The sequence below is a fragment of the Crinia signifera genome, chromosome 7 (genome assembly GCF_055691185.1).
Source record: "Crinia signifera chromosome 7, ASM5569118v1, whole genome shotgun sequence".
Taxonomy (NCBI): Eukaryota; Metazoa; Chordata; class Amphibia; order Anura; family Myobatrachidae; genus Crinia; species Crinia signifera.
This window is the reverse complement of record NC_139223.1, coordinates 189,616,391-189,623,582: the sequence shown is the minus strand read 5'-3', so window position 1 is coordinate 189,623,582 and position 7,192 is coordinate 189,616,391.

The following is a 7,192-nucleotide window of genomic DNA, read 5'->3' as shown; positions in this document are numbered from 1 at the left end:
TTCCCTGATTTTTAATTACCGGCCCCGGCTCCTTCAGCCTGGTGCTGGTTATGGCTGTGGGGGGGACCCCACGCCGTTTTTTTTTTTATTTATTTATTTTTCTATTTTTTTTTACACCTTGCAGCCTGCACGGATCTGACTTGATCCGTGCAGACTGCTAGAAATAATTCGTATTAGCGGCCGTATATACGGCCGCTAATACGAATCATTACACCATCGGAGGGTTACAAAGCAGTCGTATCTGACTGCTTTGTAAATCCCCCTCCGGAACACGACTTTGCATACGACTTAAACAGTCGTATGCAGTCGTAGGGAAACAACCAATACGAAAAACTAGGTTTTTCATATTGGTAAATTTCCCCCTTAATGTCTGGGACCTTGAAAGAAACATCGGTTCTCCTTTGCCATCGATGTAGGGAAACCATCTGGTTCTCCCACATCGATGGCCAAAGTATTCAACATCGGCCATAAACCATCAATGATTTCAAATCATCGGTGGTCGATGGCCATCCCTAGCACAAGGTACAGTGTTACGAGTGCTGAGAGGCATGGTATACAGCCGGCTAGGGATGCCAATCCCGGGGCATTTTTTCAATCCCGGGATTCGGGATTGAAAAATGCTCAATCCCGGGATTGGCCTCCCTAATAAAAAAAAAAAATGACCGCCCCCCAAATATCAATATAAATGCCCTCTAACTCAGCACCGCCTGCCCACCCGCCACTCTTCCCCATCCCCCTGCCCTGCACTGTCCCTTACAGCGGTAGTGGTGACAGGCAGCAGCAGGAGCGATGTCCACCCATCCATCTCCAGTGGCCGGGCAGGCAGGCGGTAGCAGCACAGCGGGCATTTGGCTGAGCGTCCAGGTCCCTGACAGTTTGCTGCAGTGCACTGACAGGCATGGCGGCGGCCGGGCTGTGCAGCGTGGCGTGATGTTAGGGGTCATGCTGCGCAGCCTGGGCGCCTTCATGCCTGTATTCAAAGCACAAGCACACAGCGGAACCAATCGGCCACTGGGGGTCCCGGGTCAGTACGTAGCAGTCAGCCGGGCAGCATCTGAGCCATTATTCTAAAGTGCTCAGCACTGCCCGGCTTTAAAAAAAAAAGTTAATTTTGCACTGGGATACTAATCCCGAAATCCCGGGATTGAAAACTTCAATCCCGGGATTCAAATCCCAATGATTTTAGGCCTAAATCCCGGGATCCCGCCAATCCCGGGATTGGCCTCCCTACAGCCAGCCCTAGGCTTGGGATGCCCCTAGAGCACTCGAGACAAAATAAACCTGAAGAGCTACTTAAATTTGCCCAATGCCCCTGATACTATGCTGCACTCCGTAATGCCCCTGACACACTATGCCACACACCCTAATGCCCCTGACACACTATGCCGCACACCGTAATGCCCCTACCCACTATGCTGCACACCGTTATGCCCCTGACACACTATGCTGCGCTCCGTAATGCCCCTGACACACAATGCCACACACCCTAATGCCCCTGACACACTATGCCGCACTCCGTAATGCCCCTGACACACTATGCCGCACACCGTAATGCCCCTACACACTATGCTGCACACCGTAATGCCCCTGACACACAATGCCACACATCCTAATGCTCCTGACACACTATGCCGCACACCGTAATACCCCTGACACACTATGCTGCACACCGTAATGCCGCTGACACACAATGCCACACACCCTAATGCCCCTGACACACTATTCCGCACACCGTAATGCCCCTACACACTATGCTGCACACCGTAATGCCCCTGACACACTATACTGCACACTGTAATACCCCTGACACTATGCTGCACACTGTAATGCCCCTGACACACTATGCTGCAAACACTAATAATGCCCCTGACACACTATGCCGCACACCGTAATGCCCCTACCCACTATGCTGCACACCGTTATGCCCCTGACACACTATGCTGCACTCCGTAATGCCCCTGACACACAATGCCACACACCCTAATGCCCCTGACACACTATGCTGCACTCCGTAATGCCCCTGACACACTATGCTGCACACCGTAATGCCCCTACACACTATGCTGCACTCCGTAATGCCCCTGACACACTATGCCACATATCCTAATGCCCCTGAAACACTATGCCAAACACCGTAATACCCCTGACACACTATGCTGCACACCGTAATGCCCCTGACACACAATGCCACACATCCTAATGCTCCTGACACACTATGCCGCACACCGTAATGCTCCTACACACTATGCTGCACACCGTAATGCCCCTGACACACTATGCTGCACACTGTAATGCCACTGACACACTATGCTGCACACTGTAATGCCCCTGACACACTATGCTGCACATTGTAATGCCCCTAACACTCTATGCTGCACCCCATAATGTCCCTGACACACTATGCTGCACACTGTAATGCCCCTGACACACTATGCTGCACTCCGTAATATCCGTGACACATTATGCTGCACACTGTAATGCCCCTGACACATTACGCCGCACACTCTAATGCCCCTGACACACTATGCTGCACACTGCAATGCCCCTGACACACTATGCTGCAAACACTAATAATGCCCCTGACACACTATGCTGCAAACACTAATAATGCACCTGACACACTATGCTGCACACTCTTAATGCCCCTGACACATTATGCAGCACACTGTAATACCCCTGACACACTATGCTGCACACTGTAATGCCCCTGACACACTATGCTGCACACTCTAATGCCCCTGACACACTATGCTGCACTCCGTAATGTCCCTGACACACAATGCTGCACACTGTAATGCCCCTGACACACTATGCTGCACACTGTAATGCCCCTGATACACTATGCTGCACACTGTAATGTCCCTGAAACACTATGCTGCACACTGTAATGTCCCTGATACACTATACTGCACACTGTAATGCCCCTGATACACTATGCTGCACACTGTAATGTCCCTGACACACTATGCTGCACACTGTAATGCCCCTGATACACTATGCTGCACACTGTAATGCCCCTGACACATTACGCCGCACACTCTAATGCCCCTGACACACTATGCTGCACACTGCAATGCCCCTGACACACTATGCTGCAAACACTAATAATGCCCCTGACACACTATGCTGCAAACACTAATAATGCACCTGACACACTATGCTGCACACTCTTAATGCCCCTGACACATTATGCAGCACACTGTAATACCCCTGACACACTATGCTGCACACTGTAATGCCCCTGACACACTATGCTGCACACTCTAATGCCCCTGACACACTATGCTGCACTCCGTAATGTCCCTGACACACAATGCTGCACACTGTAATGCCCCTGACACACTATGCTGCACACTGTAATGCCCCTGATACACTATGCTGCACACTGTAATGTCCCTGACACACTATGCTGCACACTGTAATGTCCCTGATACACTATACTGCACACTGTAATGCCCCTGATACACTATGCTGCACACTGTAATGTCCCTGAAACACTATGCTGCACACTGTAATGTCCCTGACACACTATGCTGCACACTGTAATGTCCCTGAAACACTATGCTGCACACTGTAATGTCCCTGACACACTATGCTGCACACTGTAATGTCCCTGATACACTATACTGCACACTGTAATGCCCCTGATACACTATGCTGCACACTGTAATGTCCCTGATACACTATGCTGCACACTGTAATGTCCCTGACACACTATGCTGCACACTGTAATGCCCCTGACACACTATGCTGCACACTGTAATGCCCCTGACACACTATGCTGCACACTCTAATGCCCCTGACACACTATGCTGCACTCCGTAATGTCCCTGACACACAATGCTGCACACTGTAATGCCCCTGACACACTATGCTGCACACTGTAATGCCCCTGATACACTATGCTGCACACTGTAATGTCCCTGACACACTATGCTGCACACTGTAATGTCCCTGATACACTATACTGCACACTGTAATGCCCCTGATACACTATGCTGCACACTGTAATGTCCCTGACACACTATGCTGCACACTGTAATGTCCCTGATACACTATACTGCACACTGTAATGCCCCTGATACACTATGCTGCACACTGTAATGTCCCTGATACACTATGCTGCACACTGTAATGTCCCTGACACACTATGCTGCACACTGTAATGCCCCTGACACACTATGCTGCACACTGTAATGCCCCTGACACACTATACTGCACACTGTAATGCCCCTGATACACTATGCTGCACACTGTAATGTCCCTGATACACTATGCTGCACACTGTAATGTCCCTGACACACTATGCTGCACACTGTAATGTCCCTGACACACTATGCTGCACACTGTAATGCCCCTGACACACTATGCTGCACACTGTAATGTCCCTGATACACTATGCTGCACACTGTAATGCCCCTGACACACTATGCTGCACACTGTAATGTCCCTGATACACTATACTGCACACTGTAATGCCCCTGATACACTATGCTGCACACTGTAATGTCCCTGATACACTATGCTGCACACTGTAATGCCCCTGATACACTATGCTGCACCCTGTAATACCCCTGACACACTATGCTGCACACTCTAATCCCCGACACACTATGCTGCACCCCGTAATGCCCCTGACACACTATGCTGCACACTCTAATGCCCCTGACACATTATGCAGCACACTGTAATGCCCCTGACACACTATGCTGCACACTGTAATGCCCCTGACACACTATGCTGCACCCTGTAATACCCCTGACACACTATGCTGCACCCTGTAATACCCCTGACACACTATGCTGCACACTCTAATGCCCCTGACACACTATGCTGCACACTGTAATGCCCCTGACACACTATGCTGCACACTGTAATGTCCCTGACACACTATGCTGCTCCCAGTAATGCCCCTGACACACTATGCTGCACTCCGTAATGTCCCTGACACACTATGCTGCACCCCGTAATGCCCCTGACACACTATGCTGCACACTCTAATGCCCCTGACACACTATGCTGCACACTGTAATGTCCCTGACACACTATGCTGCACACTGTAATGCCCCTTACACACTATGCAGCACACTCTAATGCCCCTGACACACTGGGGGGAATTTACTAAAGTAAATTCGTAAAAAAAAAAAAATCGTATTTTCATAGTAAAATACGATTTTTTTGGGCGTATTCTTATTTTTGGCATTTACTATGCCAAAAATAAGATTATTCGTATTAATGTAACTTTCGTATTTGTATTTACAAATACAAATGAATACACCATCGATAGAATACGACAGAAATCACCATTCAAAAGAATCCTGATTCCTAATTTACTAAGCGGCCATATTGAAAATAAGGCCACTAATTAGCATAAAACGGCCGCGAATTGCCGGCCAAATACGCCAGGAAAATTAACTTTATTTTCCTGTCGTATTTGGCAGAAGCCTGCATGGATTAGTCAGATCCGTGCAGGCTTCAGTGTAAAAAAAATAGAAAAATAAATAAATAAAAAAAAACAGCGTGTCCCGGTACCCTGTCACGAACTGATAGGAGAGACGCTGATGGTTCATCTTCAGCAACTCTCCTCCAAATGATTCTATTGGCCGCCTAGCGGCCAATCAGAAGCCAAGAAATTTGTCTCCTGATTGGCCGCTAGGCGGCCAATAGAATCATTCGGAGGAGAGGCACTGAAGATGAACCATCAGCGTCTCTCCTATTAGTTCACGACAGGGTACTGGGATTCTCATGGTTTTTTTTTCTCTGAAGACCTGGACTACTTCAGGATCGAAGAGGACAGATGTTCGCCGGAGGAGACTTGTAAGTATAATTTGCTTCCACAGGTCCCCTATGGATTTCTTGAGACCGCGGACCAGGATGCCGACACGGACCCAGATGCCGACACTGACCCGGACCAAGACCGGGGGCTACCTACGGGCTCAAGATAGGTAAGTATCAGTATGTATGGGCTATGTATGTATTAAAGTTTTATTTTACTTACTGTATTTGCTGGCGTATAAGACTAATTTTTTCCCCTGAAAAACATGCCTCCAAGTGGGAGGGTCGTCTTATATGCCGGGTGCACTTATATAACAAACTTTATATTTTGAGTGGAACTGTTGGGGGTTCGTCTTCTACGCCGGCAAATACGGTATGTGTCAGTGTGATTTTATTTAACTATTGGTTTTGCTGTGGAACTAAAAGTCACAGCAAGCCCATTAATGGGCCGCATGCTGGGACTTGTGGTTCTCCAAGTCCCAGTATGCATTCCAGGCTTGCTGGGACTCATAGTTCCACAGCAAAACCAGTGGTTAATTCTATTTTTTTACATTTAATCAGCCCGGTGACCACAGCCCAGGGTCAGCGGGGACAGCACCAGGCTTCAGCCTGGTCAGGTAAGTCCTGGAGGGGGGGGGCCTTTATTGGGGGGTCCCCACTCCCCCAGGACCCCTGGCCAGGCTGACTGGTCGGTAGGGTTAATGCTTTGGCTGCGGGACCTTATATAATAAGTGTCCCCCGGCTGTGGCATTACCCTGCTGGCTGGTTGGGCCTGGGGCTGGTTCTTAAAATACGGGGGACCCTTACTCATTTTGTCCCCTGTATTTTGGGAACCGGCCCTGGAGCCTGGGGCTGGTTTTAAAAAATCGGGGAACCCCTATTTGGCCGGTTTCCTGATTTTTTATTACCAGCCCCGGCTCTTTCAGCCTGGTGCTGGTTATGGCTGTGTTGGCTGGTTACGACCCCACGCCGTTTTTTAAATTTATTTATTTTTCTATATATTTTTTTTACACATTGCAGCCTGCACGGATCTGACTGATCTGTGCAGACTGGCTATACGAATTCGTATTAGCGGCCGTATATATGGCCGCTAATACGAATCAATACAAAGTCGTTTTTGACTGCTTTGTAAATTACCCTCCGGAGCACGAATTTGCATACGGCTGAAACAGCTGTATGCAGTCGTAGTCATTCGTATTAAGAATACGAATTATCGTATTTGCATTCTTAGTAAATTTCCCCCATTAAGTCACACACTCTAATGCTCCTGACACACTGGGGGAAATTTACTAAGAATACGAATACGATATTTCGTATTCTTAATACGAATGACTACGACTGCATACGGCTGTTTCAGCCGTATGCAAATTCATGTTCCGGAGGGTAATTTACAAAGCAGTCGAATACGACTGCTTTG